The sequence below is a fragment of the Trachypithecus francoisi genome, unplaced genomic scaffold (assembly GCF_009764315.1).
Source record: "Trachypithecus francoisi isolate TF-2019V2 unplaced genomic scaffold, Tfra_2.0 Lachesis_group7, whole genome shotgun sequence".
NCBI lineage: Eukaryota > Metazoa > Chordata > Mammalia > Primates > Cercopithecidae > Trachypithecus > Trachypithecus francoisi.
The window spans coordinates 11,988,720-12,008,485 of NW_022681472.1; the positions used below are offsets into that span (position 1 = coordinate 11,988,720).

General features: G+C 37.1%; 1 long non-coding RNA gene across 1 annotated transcript in view; it reads left to right on the top strand.

Moving 5' to 3' along the window:
- LOC117079199 overlaps window positions 1-17,963 on the top strand; it is a 233,685-nt gene extending 215,722 nt beyond the window's left edge. Inside the window, exon 3 of the long non-coding RNA XR_004435309.1 lies at window positions 17,392-17,963. This is a non-coding gene — a long non-coding RNA (uncharacterized LOC117079199). The remainder of the gene's footprint in view (window positions 1-17,391) is intronic.
- The last annotated feature ends 1,803 nt before the right edge of the window (window positions 17,964-19,766 follow it).

Consider the following 19,766-nt stretch of genomic DNA (forward strand, 5'->3'; position numbering starts at 1 on the left):
ATAATTTTTATTTCAAATGAGAAGATCAATGCCTAAGAAGAAAATGTCACATTCAGTTTATTACTGTCTCTAAAATAATAGTGTAACCTGAATCTCCATTGCTACACCGTGTAAAAAAAAAAAAAAAAAAAAAAAGAATAAATGAAATCCAACTGTGTTAGCTTCACCCATTCTAAACAAAATAAAACCGCAGTTTTAGGAACCATTTCAAGTTATTTGAAAACTTTCATTTCCTAAATCTATGCAGTTTAAATGCAGAGAACTGCATTTGAGCTCAACATACCTTTGAGGGAAAGAAAAACATGAATATCAAATAACACTATACAGAAAGCATTTCAAGGCAATCTCTTTGATGTAGATGAAATATCCCAGCCTCAGTGGCCCCACTATTTTTCTAATGCAACAAGACATCAGGAATTTAATTAAAATTTAAAGATTTATAAAATCCATTCCTCTCTTGGGTAATATACACACAGACACTATATAGAGTTTTTCTTCCTTTCTCCACTTGATTTCTACTGTGAGTTGCTTTAGTTGGGAAGTCTTTCCCTAACAAAGAAAACATCACTAGGTTGCCAGCTATCAGTTTTATATCATTAGCCTCTGAAGGTCACATTTTGTAATGCATGTTATAAGAGAATGATTAGGACTTCTATTGTTAACTTTGACAGAGTAGCTGGTTAGGTTATCAACCTATTAAACAACCTATCAATGCTGTCACCAAGAGAAAGGAAAAATGCTGAATAAAATATAAATAAAACAAGCAAAAAATCCAGTTGTTTGAAGGCACCAGAGGACAACAAAGGACACCAGGCCCCGTAGGACCAAGTCCAGAAAGTGCATTGAGTGATATTTACTCTACTTTTCTATTTAATAGATTTACTGATTCCTAAGCACACAGATCATGGTGGCTGAGCAGAAAGTAGCTCAGCATTTGATAGTCTCAGTGACCTTGGAAGAAAATAATGGGAGTTCAAAGTTGTAAAGGCAGCCAGGACTTGAGGAACCAAAATTCTGTACAAAATTGGATCCTGGAGAATTAAGTCCATCATTTTACAACTGCTTTCTCCGTTGAAGCATTCACCAGTTCCTACGCTGCATGGGATGGGAGGACAAAATTAGGTAGAGGGTAGCCGTGAAGAGGCAAAGCCCAAAGCAGAGCTTCAGGTCATCTCATGGGAACAAGGACACAAAAGTTTGAGTTTATAGCTTGCCAAAAAGAGAATTTCTAGTAATCGCTCCAGACTTTCAGTAGATACCCTTGAAAGGATAAACTCTGGGAAAACCAAAATGGACAAAACCTGACAATGGACGGAATAGGTCTTGAGTCATCTCAATCAATAGATCAATCCATACCCTACAACTCCTGACTGCCTAACAGAAGACAATTCAGTCCTTTCTGTAGAAAGATCATGTCATAGAGTCCCTGAAATGTTGCATAATGTCCAACACTCAAGCAAAAATTCTACGTGTCAGGAAATGTCCAAAAGACCAAAACCAAGAGCAGGAAAATCTATTAGGAATAGACCTACATGTGATCTAGATATTAAAGTTTAGGATTCAGACCTGGCAACAGCAGTGACAAATAGACTAGCCAGAGAATTGGGATCCATAAAAAAAGTCAAATGGTAATTATTCTACATTGGAAAAGCACATTAACTGAAATTAATAAGAGATGAATTTAAGAGGAAATTTGACTCAGCAGAAAAGGTATTTGGTGAAGCAGAAGCTAGGTCAGGAGGAAATACTCAAACTAAAGGACACGTAACAAAGGAATGAAAAATACAGAATGTAATAGACATGTAGGACATAAGTACAAATCGAAAGTAGGTATAACTGGAGAGGAGAGAAGGACAGAGCAAAATGAGAGGAAATACTAGATAATTCTTCCAAAATGTGAAAGATTCAAACCACTGATTTAGTAAGTTCTATAAAACGGCAGTGGGATAAATCAAATAAATCCACATATAGGCATATCATGGTAAACTGCTAAAGATCAAAGAGAAAAGATTAATCTTTTCTTTTGCATGCAGAGGAAAATGATAAAACCTTCCAAGGAAGAACAATAAGATCAAGGGCTGATTTTCCCACAGAATTAAAAGAAGACAAATGACAATGGAATTATATCACTAAAATGCTAAAATAATGCAACTGTCAGTCATACATTCTTTGCTTTGTCAAAAGATTCTTAAAAATAGAGGTAAAGTGAAGATATTTTTGACAATTAAAAAAAGGAGAAAATTCATTGTCATTAAGCCTTTAAAAGAAATAATAAAGCACATTATTTAGGCAAATGAAAGATAAAAAAAGATAAGACAATTAAAAGACTAATATTTTCAGACTGGATAATAATACAAAACCCAACTATATGATGCTTATCACATAAATATAAAAACATAGAACAGCTGAAAATATAAGGATGGGTAAATCATAAAAAATAACCAAGAGAATGTAATCCCAGCACTTTGGGAGGCCGAGACGGGCGGATCACGAGGTCAGGAGATCGAGACCATCCTGGCTAACACGGTGAAACCCCGTCTCTACTAAAAAATACAAAAAAATTAGCGGGCGAGGTGGTGGGCGCCTGTAGTCCCAGCTACTTGGGAGGCTGAGGCAGGAGAATGGCGTGAACCCGGGAGGCGGAGCTTGCAGTGAGCTGAGATCCGGCCACAGCACTCCAGCCTGGGCGGCGGAGCGAGACTCCCGTCTCAAAAAAAAAAAAAAAAAAAATAACCAAGAGAAGACTGTTAAAACTATACTAACAGGCAAAACTGGCTTTAATGAAAGCGATAATACTAGAGATAAATACATTCTATAATAATAAAAGTGTCAATATATTGGAAAGACATAACATTTCATAACTGGTAGGCTTCTTACAGCATAGTCTAAAAAATATATATATATGTATTTTGTATATTATAATGTATACATATACACTTATAAATATACATACTTTTATATATACACATATTTGCTATATACGTGTGTATATAAAAGTATGTGTGTACATATATATATGTGTGTGTATATATATATGTATATTTCCAGCAGAACTAAAAGGAAAAAATCTGCAACCATACTGGAATGTTTTAACACATTCTTCTCAGTTACAAATAAAAGGAGCAAGATCCATAGAGAATTTGAACAGGTAATTAACAAACCTGACCTAAATGTACATACAGAACATTCAGCCTCAGGTTTCTTAGCACTCTGTATTTTGAAGTACATGTGGACCGCTTATTAATAAAGGACCATAAAACAAATTTCAACAAATTACACAGAATTTGGATTTGAGTTCTGGCCATATTAGGTGTGAATTGGAATAATTAAATGATTCCTAGGAAATCCCTACATACTAATTAATTAATACTTATTAATATTAAGGAATTTCTTTGTAAATAACCTGTGGGTTCAAAAAGAAATTACAATAAAAATAAGAACATGTTTTAGACTGAATGGTAATACTAACATGATATATAAAATCTTGTGAGATTTAGAGACAACTGTGGTTAAAGAAGCAATTACAGCCTTTAATTCATATATTAGGAATGAAGACTGAAAGACAATGACGTAAGCATCCATCTCAAGAAGCTAGAAAAACAATACATTATTTTTGAAACAGATAAAAAAAAACTTCATAAAAGGTAGAAAACAACGAAATAAAGAATTCTGTGTAATAGAAAAATTCAACAAAGCTAAAGCTGATTTTTTAAAATATGAACAAAATTGATAAATTTCTGGTACGATTGATTAAAAGAAAAGGCCAAGGCACAAATAATCAATGCTAGAAATGAAAAAACAAAACAAAACAAAAAAACCAGACATTACTACAGAACCTAAAGAAATTAAAAATATAAAACAAGAAATTATTAATGGCTTTGTGCCAATAAAGTTGAACATTTAAAAAAAATAAATAAATTGGATAAAACAAAACTTGCCAAAGAACACCAAGAATAAATTGAAAATCTAAATAATACTATATATACTAAATAATTTTAAGTTAAAGTCTTCCCCTCAAGACAAAAATGAAAAAAACAAAACAACAAAAATCTAATATAACACTCCAGTCCTAAACTGATTCATTAGCAAAATATTTCAAATATTTAAGAATGAAATAATTTTATACACTTTTTTGAAAGAATAGAACAAAGAGAATTAATCCCAGCTATGAAGCAAGTCTTATCTTGACACCAAAACTTGACAAGGATATGATAAGAAATTCAAATTGTGGATCAATCTTTCTCATAAACATAGATACAATAAACTTAAACAAAATACTAGTAAATTTAACTATATATAATGACTATAATTCATCAGGAGTAAGTTGGAATTATTCCATTTATGAAGGTTGGGTTTACCATTAGAAAATCAATTAATATAATACACTATCTTGTTGGGACAAATGAGAAAAAAATAATCATTTCAATTTATTTATACAAAGCATTTGATAAAATGTAACATCTATTCATGATAAACACTTTCAGCAACCTAGGACTGGGAACTTAGGACTTACAAAAAATTACATATAGAAATATCATATTTAATGATATTAGATTAAAAACATTTTCTTCAAGACCAGTAATGAGATTTAAGCCAATGCAATAAGGCAAAAAAGTTAAAAGTTATTATGATTAGAAAGGAAGAAATAAAACTTATTTTTCTCAGAAGGTATGATTATATATTTAGGGAAAAAAACAGTAAAATCTGTAGGTAACTGATTAAACTAATATGTAAATTTAGCATGAACTACAGGGTCCATACAGAAAAATCAGTAGTATTTCTATATATGAGGTTGGTGCAAAAGTAATTACAGTTTATAGTAGCCATACTTATAAAATAAAAACTAAAAAATGTATACCATTTACAATAATGTCTACTTTAGTTTGGGCTGCTATCACAAATTACCATAGACTAGTTGGTTTAAACAATGAACATGTATTTCTCATAGTTCTGGAGGCTGGAAGATTGAGATCAGGATGCCAGCCTGGTTCCATTCTGGTGCCGGCCCTCTCCTGGGATGCAAACAGCCAGCTTTCTTCAGACAGCCAGCTTTCTTCATATCCTCACATGGTGGAAAGAAAGCTAGAGATCTCTCTGGGGTCTCTTTTATAAGGGCATTAATCCTATATAAATGAGGACTCCACCCTCATGACCTATTCACCTCCTAATGGTCCCACTTTCCAGTACCATGGCCCTGGGGATTTCAACATACAAATTTTCGGGAGACACAACCATTCAGTCGACAACAACATCAAAATAAAAATAATTGAAATAGACCTGAAGAGAGTCCATTGACATAACCAACCTGGAGGACATCCAGGCACTATTTGCTAAAGCTCACATAGCAGGCACACCCTTAAACGCATAATTCTATTAATATTTCTTTGTAAATACCCCACCAAAACTTGTGCAGAAGAATGTTCACAGCATTATTATTTATATTAGCTTTGTCACCTCCAAACAAAGGTTTTTCCCTGGATTATTCCAGGAATCAGAAAAGAAGACACCATCTTTCAAATGCAATTGACCAAAATCTTAGTATACTGGCTAATTAGGCATTGAGGGGTAGAAATGGTGAAAAAGTAGAGGTACTTGTTTTTCTGTCCTTAATGATGGAATATTGTTTGCCTAGAAACAAAAGGGGAAATCAGCCTGACTGAAATACAGTTTATATTCCACGACATAGTAACCACTATTAAGAGAAAAAACAGTTCTTTAGTTTTCAGTCATTTGGTATCTTTGTATTTCATACTCTTTTGAACTTTACAGCATTAGAACCTCCATTTAAGTAATACTGTGTTTCCAGCTAAGGATGCATGGTCCTTTGGAAACCCTTTCAGTACGATTATAATCTTGATTACCTTAATATGAAAGTAACAAAACCCAGATGGCAACACATACCCTGTTAAAATAAAAACGATGGGCCGGGCGTGGTGGCTCACGCCTGTAATCCCAGCACTTTTGGGAGGCCGAGGTGGGCGGATCACGAGGTCAGGAGATGAGATCATCCTGGCGAACACAGTGAAACCCCGTCTCTACTAAAAATAAAAAATAAAATTAAAAAAAAAAATAGCAGGGCATGGTGGAGGGCGCCTGTAGTCCCAGCTACTCAGGAGGCTGAGGCGGGAGAATGGCGTGAACCCGGGAGGTAGAGCTTGCAGTGAGCCGAGATTGCACCACTGCACTCCAGCCTGGGCTACAGAGCTAGCTCCGTCTCAAAAATAAATAAATAAAAATAAATAAATAAATAAAAACGATGTATTGCCCTGTAAAGATAATCAGGCAAATTTAAAGCAGACTAAGACATAAAGAAAAGATTTTGCATTTATTGATAATATTATAGCTCTTTTGTGCTAAAAATGAAGTATTTGCAAAGTCATAGCTTTACAAGTTTTCAATTTGACAAGTTGCTTTCTTACTTGTGGAAGGTAAGCACAATTTCCTATTAGTGTGCTTATGATTTTCTATGAATATTTTACTAATGGGATATGAACTCGGAAACTGATTAGGAGGGTGTTATTGTTGTTGCCTCTGTTACTGGTTTTGTCGTTATTAGTACAATTTGCTTTTTAAAAGTAAGTCATAGTTTTCCTGGTCTCAGAGATTAAGTTATGGCTGTTTGAATTCTTTCCCAGACAAAGACACAGAACAATGATTAAATAAACGCATCGAGTTCCCATTATCAGAGTTATTCTATAATTTCCTCCTGCTGACTTGAAAAAATAATTTAGGCTGCATTCAGATGAAATGAGAAGAAATGAGATACAATGAAAATTCATTCTATCCCATCTGCCATAGACTCTTGATAGAAACTCAACTCTTAACTTGCTTAATGAATTTCAGCTAATGAAATACTTGTTGTCTGACTAAATATCAGAATAAACATTAGGTGTCAGCTTGGTTAACTATACACTAATTAAATTATAATGATTTATTCATTTTCAGATTTTTATGTACATGATCACTTTTACGTACATGAACTCATTATACTGTGATATTAAGGAAAGAGACCCTATCTTATACATTTTTATTTCCTTAATACCTAACAATTTCTTCCCTTCCTAAAAATAAACAGTCTCCTGAATTTCTAACATTATGATTTTGCCTGTTCGTGAACTTTACATAATTAAAATCATATGGTATATACTGGTTTGTGTCTAGTTTTTGTCAATATCATGTTTATGAGATTCATCCATGTTGTTTTACATACCAGGAATTTGTTCATTTTTATCACTGTTGTGTTGCTTTCTGTTATATGAAGATATAAATATTTATACATACACTAAACTAATGATGGACATTTTGGTAATTAGTTGTTATAAGTTACAATGGCATGAACATTTCTATACATGTTTCTTGGCATAAGTATGGACAAATTTTTATTCAGTATGTATCTAAGAGACAAGGATTGTTAGATAATATGTTATATTCAGGTTCAAATCTTCAAGTGACACTACGTATTTCCAGGATATACCAACTTATGCTCCTATCAGCAGGGAATTAGAGTTCCTTTTGTTCCATATCTTTGCTATTCCTTGGTCTTTTCAGAGTTTTTAACTTCAGCTGCTCTGATGAGTTTATGAAGGTATCGCATAGAGGTTTTCGTTAGCGTTTCTCTGATGACTAATGAGGTTGAGCATCTCTTCATATGTTTATTGGCCATTTTGATATTCTCTTTTGTGAAATGCTTACTCAAATCTCTGGCTCATTTTTTCTTTTGGGCTCTGCTCCTTTCCTTATTTAGTTGTCATTATAAATATATTTTGGATATTAACTCTTTATTGGTTGTATTACAAATAACTCCTCTAAGTTTTTAAGCTTTTCTCCTCAGTCTGAGAGAGACATTTTTGATAGCCAATGTTTTTAATTTTAATGCAGCCCAATATGTATAAAGAAATAGTTTCCCACTGCAAGTCATGAAGATGTTTTTCTAAATTGTATTATAGAAGCTTTGCTGCTGTTGCACATTTGTATCAATAATCCATCTAAGATAGATATTTTTATTATGGTTTAAAGGAGAGGTAAATTTTCATTTTTTTCCATTTGGCTACCTAACTGACTCATCATTGAATGAATATGCCATTCTTTCTTCATTATTCTTTGGGTGTCAAAGTCAAGTGTCCATGTGCAAGTGAAGTGAATCTGTTTCTGGGTTTTCTTTTTTTTTTTTTTTTTTTTATGAGACGGAGTCTTGCTCTGTCGCCCAGGCTGGAGTGCAGTGGCACGATCTGGGCTCACTGCAAGCTCCTCCTCCCAGGTTCACGCCATTCTCCTGCCTCAGCCTCCCAAGTAGCTCAGACTACAGGCACCCACCACCACACACGGCTAATTTTTTGTATTTTTAGTAGAGATGGGGTTTCACCATGTTAGGCAGGATGGTCTCAATCTCCTGACCTCGTGGTCCGCCCACCTCGGCTTCCCAAAGTGCTGGGATTACAGGCGTGAGCCACCACGCCTGGCCTGTTTCTGGGTTTTCTACTCCATTCCCCGATCTCTTTTTCTGTCCTTGCACCAATATGGCCAGTCACAGTTACTGTAGCCTCATAATGTGTTTTGGAATGCAATAGAGCACATTCTCCTACTTTGTTCCTCTTATTGGAGTTTATCTTGTCTATACTTGTCTCTTATCTTCTCCACATATATTTCACAGCTAACATCTCAGTTTTCAAAAAATATCTGCTGGAATTTGATTGTAATTGCTTTAAATCTATGGATCAATTTGGGGAGAATTAAAATTCCTTAAAATACTCACTCTTCCAAATTGACATAGTATAACCACTTTTTCAAAAATTTTATTAGTTTTCTTTGCAGAAATTGGGTATATCTTTTACTAGATTTATTCCTATATATTGTTTTTTAGTACTATTGTCAATAGTATGTTTGAAGGTATTTTATTTTGTAATTATTTGTGGCAGAGAGATGGAAATACATTGATTTTACATACTGATCAGTGTCCAGCAAACCTTGCTAAACTTATTCATTAATTTTGGAGTTTATCTAAAGACTCTTTGGGACTTTATACATACAAATTATGTGATCTGTAAATAATGACAACTTTTCTTCCTTTCCAATCCTTACATTTTAGATATTTATGTTTGTTGACATACTGCAGTGGTATCTAGAGTAAAATGCTAATTAGAAGTAGTGATAGCAAGCTTTCTTACTTTAACATTTCACCATTCAGTGTCAAGTAACATTTTTGTATATTGTTTTTATTATCAGTTACCTACTAAAAACTCTGATTAATAATTTTCATTATGAATAGATGTTGAACTTTATCAGATGTTTTCTGCAATGATTGAGTTGCTCATATGATTTTTCCTTATTCTCTTAAGATGATAAATTTATATTTATTGAATTTTCCACTGTTAACCTTCCATGCTTGTCATGCTAAGCTTTGATCATGATGTATTATTTTTAATTAATTTTTTGATTCAGTTTAATAATATTTTATTTAATTATTTTTCATCTTTGTTCATGAATAAGATTGTATTATAGCAGGTAGCTAGTCAGGTATGAGCAGGGCAGGAGAGGGCTCCCCATAACTCACACACCAAGAGTGTTGTGCAACCAACAGGTGATGGTCAGGTGGTTGTTAACTGTTTCTTTTTTTTTTTTTTTTTTTTTGAGACGGAGTCTCGCTCTGTCACCCAAGCTGGAGTTTCTTTAAAGTAATAATTGGTCACAGCTGGCACCAGGGAAAGGCACGCTCCTACTAGATAGAAAACACCTGAAACTGATCAGCAGCTTCCCAGTAAGATCCCGGAAGTATGCCAACATATAAAAACCTGAAGTCAAGAGGTCAGGCTGTGCACTTGGTTTCTCCAGTCGCCCGCTTGCTTTGCCCTCTTGCAAGTCGTACTTTTCTTCTTTTCCTTCCTTTCCTTACTGTTCTAAAGCTTTTTAATAAACTTTCACTCCTGCACTGAAACTTGCCTTGGTGTCTTCTCCTTTATACCTTTCAGTCAAATCCTTTCTTCTGAGGATACAAAGAATGAAGTTGCTACAAACCCATATGGATACACCTCCAGTAACTTGGGATAACTTAGATCTCTGCCACTGCTAACAATTGGTCTATACTTTTTCTTTGTTGTAGTGTTCTTGTAAGGATTTGAACACATAAAATGTGTTCAGGATTATTGTCCCTTTTAAAATATTAAGTAGATGATTGTGTAAGACTGGCTACAAATTCTTTCATAACTGAGAAAATTCACCTGTGTAGTGACTTCATCTGGGACTTTGTGCAAAATTTTAAATTATAGATTCTTTTTCTTTAGGAAAATTTAGATATACTGTTCCTTCTTGTCTAGTTTTAGTAAATCGTCCTTTTATATGAAGAGTCCATTTTATGTAAAATTTCAAATACATGTGAATAAATTTGTTCATAAGATCCACTTCTTATCTTTTGTAAGACCTGTATTTATGTCTCCTTTCTCATCATTGAGATTTAATTGTTCGTGGCTTCTCCTTTTTTTTCAATGATCATGCTTGCTAGGGATTTATTAATTGTGTTCTTTTAAAATGATCTTTTTTGGACTTTTTAAATCAATTCTATTTTGTTTGCTTTTTATTATATTAATTTCTAGCTTTTTCTTTATTATTCATTTTATTCCCATTCCTTTGGCTTTATTATTTTCTAACTTCTTAATTTAGGTCATTGATCTTCAATCTTCTTTTCTAGTATACGTATTTAAGGGAGTAAATTTCTCTCAAAGTATTTCCCATTTTTCAGATGTTTTATTTTTATTTTTATTTTTTTTGAGATGAAGTCTCACTCTGGTCCCCCAGGCTGGAGTGCAGTGTACGATCTCAGCTAACTACAACCTCCACCTCCTGGGTTCAAGTGATACTCTTGCCTCAGCCTCCCAAGTAGCTGGGATTACAGGTGCCTGCCACCTTGCCCAGCTAATTTTTGTATTTTTAGTAGAGACAGGGTTTCACCATGTTAGACAGGCTGGTCTTGAACTCCTGACCTCAGGTGATCCACCCGCCTCAGCCACCCAAAGTGCTGGGATTACAGGTGTGAGCCACCGCGCTCAGTCTTAGATGTTATATTTTCATCATCATTCAGCTTAAGATACTTCATTATAAACTATTGTTTTGTTTTCTTCTTTGATCCGTGGGATACTTTGAAATATATTGCTTAATTTCAAGCATACTGATTTTCTAGGTCTCATTTTGTTATTGACTTTTTGCTAAATTGTACTGTGGTCAGAAAACATATATTTTGCATGACCTTATTCAATTGAAATTTGTTGATGTTTTCTTTATGGCCCATCATATGGTAACTTTTTAAATGAGAGAGCTTGTAAATAATGTATTTTGTGCAATTCTTGGGTGTATATGCCAATCTATATATGCCAGTTTCTTATTTGTGCATTTTAAATCTTCTGTATCCTTACAGTTTGTTTTGTCTGCTTATGTTGGTAGTGAGAAACATATTGAAAGATCCCACTATAATTTTCTTAGAATTTTTTAGTTTATTCATGTACTCATTCATTCAGCAAACAATTATTCTGGGCCTATCAAATTTTAGAAAACATAGCCTATGAATTGCATTGAGGAAGTTTTTAGTAATTAAGGAAAGTAGTTAGACTTTTATAAATTTTAAGGCAATGTTGTTAGTTATATAAAAATTTAGGATTATTGTATCTTCCTATTGAGATAATAATGCTTTTCCTTTTATTTTAATAAAGTGTTTAACGTTATCTTTTTTGAATATTTCATGGTTTATAGTCTACTTTGTCTGATATTGATATAGTTATACAATCTTCCTTTGGCTAGTGTTTGCATTCTATGTATTATTTTTTCATTCTTTTAATTTTACCTTTTCCAGTAAGGATTCCAAACATGCTTATTTTTGGAATCATCTTGGATCTGCAATGTGGATTAATATAAAAAATAATAACATTTTTACAGTACTTAATATGTTAGGCTCTAGCACATGCATATTAATTCACTTAATCTGTATAATCATCCTATGAAAGCAATGATTATGTATTCATTTATTTAATTCATATATTAATTCACTTAATCTGCTTGATGAGTCTACAAAATCACATATTATTATCATTGTTATCATTGTTTTACAAATGGAGAAACTGATGCTCAAAGAGGAAAAAAAAAACTTGCTCAAAATTATAGAGGTGATGAGAGGCAGAGACAGTTTGGAAATAGCAATCTAGCTTTGGAGTCTGTTCTTTTACTTACTATCCTGTGCTACCACTTAAAAAAATTGAGAGCTCAAAAATGTAGTAGAGGAATTTATGATTCATGGACTTGCCACCAGTACAATCACTTAGGCCCCGTACCCAGAAGGGTGCCCTGTGTTTGGGGTTTAATGCCTTGCAGTGACCATCTTGAAATCCTGCATAATTTTATCTTTGTGATAAAATCTGTGTTTTGTGAGTGAAGATGGATGGGATAATGGAGCACACCCTGTGGACTTGGAACCTCCTTACCTCCCTTGGATGGGCTCTCAGCCATCCTTTCCCCTGACTCCATGTGGCAATCACCGTGGCCTCTCCACCAGGTCGGGGACTTAGCACAGGGAAAGTGGGATCAGGCCTTGTGCTCTGAGTCATGGGATGGGCCCAGCAGCTGTGGGGGTCTATACACACCCTTTGAGTACCCCTTGCTCAAGCAGCACATTAAATCACAAACAGAAAACACTATGAATAGGAAATATAAAACAGGTGAAGAGAGACCATGAAAGAAAAGTTTCTGCCCCCTTCTTCCCTGCTTTCTGGGAAAGGGCCTCACATTTTCACTGGGCTTGTAAATTATGTCACTGGACCTAGTAGATGCTAGTTGGTATGTTGTTTGCTGAGACCACACTTTCATTGTCTTTATCTTTTATATCTTAAACATCTTTTAGATACATTTTTCTATCTGGTATTTGAAACACACAACCTTTCCATAGCCCTTACATACAATTACACTTTGGTGTGGCTGTTTACAGTTTACTGAGCATGATTACATGCATTGATCCACTTCTCCTCCTGAGTTCCCAGGTGACATGGGGGAAATATTATCATCCCTGCTTTGCCAAGGAATAAGTGGGTTATTCGAGGTTTCACATCGAATAAATGGCTGAACTGGGGCTTGAATATTGGTGTTCTAAATACAAAATAGTTTCCTTTCCACTAAATCACAACTTACTTTTAAGAAGGCATCTTTTTGGATCTAAAGAGGACAATTTCACATCCAATATTGGCTATGGAATTCCCATATTGCATCTTTAGTATAGCTACTTATTAAGCACAAGCTTCTACTAACATATTTTATTGACATGGCCCTTTGGAGCCAGTTTTACAATGTTTTCAGTCACAAGAAAAGAAACAAGTAGCTGAAAGCGGGCAATTAGGATTGTACTGAGAGTTTTGGAAGTGGGTGGAATGTCCTTAAAATCTGAACATCTGGTTGTTATACTTGGTGAGCAATAAATGATTAAAGTGTTGCTGACACCAGTTAGCAGAAATGTATTCCAAAGCTTTGGTTTATGTGGGTTTTGTTTTTAAAAGGGCCAATGATAAAAATATAATCATTCCAAATGTGACTAACACACACGATTTGCCTCCCCCTTTTCAATTCATCCTATTTAGTATTCTATAAAGTGTATTAAAATGATTGGTGAAATGGTGTTCACGATGATTGCTAGGTCTACAACCCCTCTAAAGCACAAATGCTCCTGAATTTACAATGGTGTTATGTCCAGATAAAACCATAGTAAGTTGAAAGTTGAAAATATTGTAAGACAAAAATGCAATTAATATAGCTAACCTACCTGACACGTGTTCAAATCACTTCCTTAGCCTGTGGTTGGGCAAGGTCATCTGGCAACACCACATGCTAGAGGCTCGATGGTTCACCCTCATGATTGCAGGACTGACTGCTTGCTGTGGCTCTGTCCCTGTCTACCATTGTGAGAGAGTATGGTACCATGTATCACTAGCCTGGGAAAAAAATCAAAATTCAAAGTATAATTTCTACTAAATGTGTATCACTTTTGCCCCATCATAAAGTCAAACCATCATAAGTGAATCCTAAGTTGGGGACTGTCTGTAAAGTCGAGGATTCTTCTACATGAAATCACTTTGAGGTTTTCCAGATGCAACATGGAGAACACAGTGTTGAGATAACTTTTATTTTTGTGGTGCCATCTCTTTAATAGTTACGTATACTTGGAAATTCAATTCACTTATTACCTGTAGGCACCACTGACATCGGGAGGCAAATTGTAAAAAAATAACAATTTCACATTAAAAACAATGCTAGCCAGTTGCAGTGACTCACACCTGTAATCCTAGCACTTTGGGAGGCCGAAGCGGGCTGATCACCACAGGTCAGGAGTTCGAGACCAGCCTGGTGAAACCCTTTGTCTACTAAAAATAGAAAAATTAGCCAGGCATGGTGGCAGGTGCCTGTGGTCTCACTCACTCGGGAGGCTGAGGCAGGAGAATCACTTGAACCCAGGAGGTGGAGGTTGCAGAGTCGAGACCGCGCCACTGCACTCGAGCCTGTGCCAGAGAGTGAGACTCTGAATTAAAAAAAATAATAAAATAAAATAAAAACAATGGTGAAAGCAAATAGTGGGGTAGTTTGAATCCAAAATTATTCTTTCCTGGACTTACTGTTTATTTCAGAGCATAAACAAAAGCTGTTGGGCGCTGTTTATGCTGTTTCCTCATCTCATTGGGAATGGTGATAGAACTGTCCTGCCTGATGGAGTAACCGCATAAAGTGAAACTCTCACCAAGGCTCTTGAATGTTACCTTCTTGTTAAGTGGAAAATTTTGGGACACTGGATCTAAACAAAACAATACAAAACATGTTCAGTTTTGCCCAAAAAGTAGAGTGGAAAATGGAAGTAAAGGAAGGACAAAGACAGTTCCTTGAAGTATGTAACAAAATGCTCAGAAGTTGAACCAATTGATCTGTGGAGCACAGAGGAAAGTTTTGAAGCTAGAATCACAAAATGTTACTGGTAATCTAGAGGTGGTAAAGTAGGACAGTTTGGTTGTCTTGCAGGATTCTAGACAGTGGAATAGAAAAGACTCATGTGTGGGAAAGAAGTTGAGAGACTGGCCAGTGGTCTCAGTAAGTCTGATTTTGTTTGATTGCTTATTTCTCTCTTATTTTATTTTATTTATTTATGAATAAAATAAATAGCATCTCTTTCCTAAGAGATGCTAAAGTCTCTTAGGAAACAGAATTTGTGTGGAATCAAGGTCAGTCTGTTGTTAGGTTAAAGTAAACTCAGTTGATAGCAGAAGAGTCCTTCAGATAATTCATTTAATGCCTTTCTCAGGATCAAGAGTTTCTGTAGCCGATAGCTGTGTACTGAAATAAAGAACCGCACTCCACCCTTCCTGCTCCCACCACAGACATACACTGTGTGTACTTTTATTAAAGCCTATGAAAATGAATACAGAAAATCTTACAGGCAAAGTGAATGTAAGTGAAAAGCTCTCAAGATGCTCAACTTCCAGCCTTGTTCAGGATGCCTGCAGAGGCCTTGTTGTATGTCAGGTCTGCTTGAGGCCCCAGCTCTACCAGATGTCAGCTGGTCCTCCACGCAGACTGCCCTCCTCAACCAGGCCTCCGATAGGTGCTCTCCTGCCAGCCCATCCATGGATCGAAGCTCAGAGCTGCTCCCACTGGCACATCCCTAGGCCTGGCTTGCCTCCTCTGATCCTATGACAGGTTCTGTTCATGCCTAGAACGCATATCCTCAGTAGAGAGAAGGGGGTTTTCTTTCACTTGCTTCCTTTTGTAAGTAAACTGCCTTTTGATTGTAATACATAGGTGAATTTACTCAGGTGGACAACAATGTCACTTTATTCCTCCAGCAGATTTCATCTTACTCTCAAGGCCTTGCAGTGGCAACAGCGGGGAGGATTTAAGCTTGCCAGTTCCACATAAGCCATTTTCTCCCAGTTGAAAGCACTCTCTTCAAATTGAAGTTTGACTCCCAGTCAGGATGATTTCTTTTCCCCCAGACAGCTTCCCTGCCCCTCCTCCTTCCCAGGAAGGGACCTGGGTACACGGAGCTTCCATTTCCTGTGGCTGTAGGGGAGGGACCCATGGTGCCATGCTTTCTGGAAACTTGGTGTCCTCTGCAGCGTCCTGCAGGTCACTGGGTGTCCTGCACTGGTGCAATTGAGGGTGCTGGCATCACTTCGAGTTTAGGCCACTCTTCTGTTGTTGGCGGTGGCTGCCCATGCCTCCATCCACAGGGTCCTCAGACTCATGCTGATTTGGGCCACTGGTTTGCTCAGGGGACATTTTCTCTGGCCAGTATACCCACTTATGTCCTCCTGCCAAGGGAGAGGCTACTCTGAATAACAGCCCACCTCCCCAGGCTGCACTGGGGAAGGAGGAAGTGGACCCCCATGTTCTCATAGGCTGGGTAACCCATCTGGGTTTTGGTCTTTGTCCCCCTCCTCACAGAAGGTTTGGTCCTGAGAGGTAATCAGGGCTGGCCGTCTGCATCCCTCTCTCCCCCTATATCACTCAGGCTTCACTTCTTTCTTTTTTTTTTTGAGACGGAGTCTTGTTCTTTCGCCGGGCTGGAGTGCAGTGGCCAGATCTCAGCTCATTGCAAGCTCGCCTCCCGGGTTTTACGCCATTCTCCTGCCTCAGCCTCCAGGGTAGCTGGGACTACAGGCGCCCGCCACCTCGCCCGGCTAGTTTTTTGTATTTTTAGTAGAGACGGGGTTTCACCGTGTTAGCCAGGATGGTCTCGATCTCCTGACCTCGTGATCCGCCCGTCTCGGCCTCCCAAAGTGCTGGGATTACAGGCTTGAGCCACCGCGCCCGGCCAGGCTTCACTTCTGATGGGACCTGCCCAGTTCCTCCCTCACTGTCCTTCCCCACTTGGGGCAATAAAGAAAGAAGGGATGATTCAGGAACAGAAAAAGATGACTAAGATGGGGAAAATACTAACATACAGATGTTTCAAAAAAATATTTCTTACTTGTTCTATTTATTTTTATTCTCTACTTTCTTATTGAATCAAGAGTGTTCTGCAGCCTCGATTTGAGAAGTAGCTGGTGGAGTCTCTCTCCCTTTCTCACTTCCACCATCTTCCTGCCCAGTTTGCCCTGTGATCTTCCCCTGTATACAAGCCCCGATCACGGTTAACTGCCTTCCAAAAGGACAAACTCAAAGAATCCAGCCAAATCCTCAAGGATCGCAGTGTTATCAACAGTCATCTGAGTTGAGAAAATATACAATTATATACAGAATGTATTCTTTAATCTTATTCTAACAAAGTTACATATAAAAGTGGGGTTATTTTTAAGGTCCTTCATAAAATGAAGAGAATGCTTCCAATTATGCCTAATTAAGCCCATACATGATTTTTTTTTTTTCTTCCTGATTCACTAGGCCTTAGGAGCAAGAACTCCAGTACCTAAGGGAAGGATGCTGCAGCTGCGTGTCTGGGATACTGAAGGAGCAATGACTGGATGGAGAGTCAGCTGAAGATTTTCTTCAACAAGAAAAATATTCTGTAGAGAAAGTATGAATGGATCATGTGAATAAGTAGGGAAAACACTGTTCAAAAGTTCAAGAGAACAGAATATTTTAAAATTGTATCTTAGAATCTGCCACTCATGTACACATCTCAGATGTGCCCATTTCTCTCCATCTTGCTCTAGTCTAAAACAGTCAGTGAAGAGCAGCACGTTTTTGGCCACATTGAGGACATATACTGTGGAAGGTTGTGCCTGTGTCTTGGCCTTAGGACCACAGAATTCTCAGTGCTAATCCCCACTTGCCACTTAATAGCTGTGTGAGCTTTGATAAATCAAGGGATTTCAAATCACTTGATTTCTCTGTGCCCCAATTCCTTCTTCACCCTCTGGGGATCTTGTAAAGACTGAGTTAGCACACAGAATATCTAGCTAGTTCATTATACGGCAGCATATGGTACATATAGATACTCAATAAATATTAGTTCCTTCCTTTTTCCCCTCCTTTCAGTTGCTTCATTTATGTAAAAATAATACATCTTCTTATATTTAAAAAGAAATAGTTCAAGACCAGCCTGGGCAACATAGGGAGACCCTGTCTCTACAAAGTAAAACATTGACTGGGCATGGTGGTGTCCATCTGTCCCAGCCACTCAGGAGGCTGAGGTGAGAGGATCTTATGAGCGCAGGAGTTCGAGACCACAGTGAGTTATAATTGCGCCACTACACTCCAGCCTGGGCCACAAAGCAAGAACTCACCAATAAAATAAAATAAAATTTAAAATAAAATAAAATAATTTTAGGCTTTCCATTGATTTAGATTGTTCTTCCTCAAATCAGGACTGATTGCTGTTGGTCTAGTTAATAAGACTAATTCTATTCTGAGACAGGGATGAGAAATTTGCTTTTAGCTTTGAACTCTGCCGCCAGAACTGCAACTCCAATATCAGGTCACTTACAGAATGAGCCCCTTGCTGATGTGTGAGGTGCTTTTCTATGTCTGTATTTTGGAAACAATGGAACCTGTAGTATTTGGAGATATCACAAAGAACTTGTGGCAGAGGTGGCTACTGTCTACCAAAGATTCATATTTTCCTTCTATCCATGCAGAATGAGGTGGTTCCCAGCCAGATCCACACTTCACAGAAGTTTTTCCCACTTCCATCTAGTGCCCTAGAAGGGCTGGGCCACTTGTCTTCAATGGCAGTGTCAGAGCAGAGTACTCTCTGTCCCTTCAGGTGGATGTTGTGGCAAATCAAGGCACCCTCTTCATACCTTTTTTCTTGTCTTGTCCAACATTGGATGTTGATGGTCAGGGTGACTTTGGAGACCATTTCTTGAAGATGGCCGAGTTTCCATCATACCTAAAGGTAAATAGGTTCCCTCTAGCAACCCACTGAGATTAATTAGCACCCTCTGTGATTCCAGTCCCCAGCCCCACCCCTGCTGCTGCCTGAAGGCAAGAACCAACCTTTATAGGGAGACCAATGGATGGGGAGTAGAGTCTGGTTCCAGGGAATCTGAGCTTGGGCAGCTGCTATGAGTCAAATGGTGTGGGGTGAAGGGTGCTGGACTGGGGGTGGACTACTCGATCCACTCACTTTATTGTAAAGCTGTTAGTTTGTGTAAAAAAAAAAAAAAAATTGACCTTGCAGTGTTCTTACATTGGTTTTAGGAGCTTGAGTAATGTGACTCTGCCTGAGAGATGATCATTTTCCCAATTTCTGAGTCCTCTGGTGGAGAGCCACACCTAGACAAGGTTAATTTCTCCAGGACGGGCTATTATATGTTACTTGAGAATCAGGATTTAGAGTGAGGACTGTGAAAATTGTGCAATTGTTTGTATAAAACTTCAGGTTGAAGAATCACTCAGCAAAACTAAACAACAACAACAAAAAACGAATTAAAAGAAAATCTGTTAGATGATATCTTGGTATTCAAGCCATCATCCCCTTAAAATAACTATCAACTTCTAAGTGGTAAATGGGAGATGAGTGGAAAATTCTAAAATTCTGTTTGCCAGCAGATTGTTTTCCATTCTTTTGTAATATTTGGCATCTATAAACCTTAGTTCATGTTAGGCAATGTGCTTTTTCAGAAGATTAAGAAGATGGCCAAGTTGCACCTAAAAGGCACCCTGTATGTTGAATCTCCACATCATGCACCTCCACTGCAGTGAAGCCTCACAGTTGCTTTTGAAAAGTATGAGTGTCGGCCGGGCGCGGTGGCTCAAGCCTGTAATCCCAGCACTTTGGGAGGCCGAGACGGGCGGATCACGAGGTCAGGAGA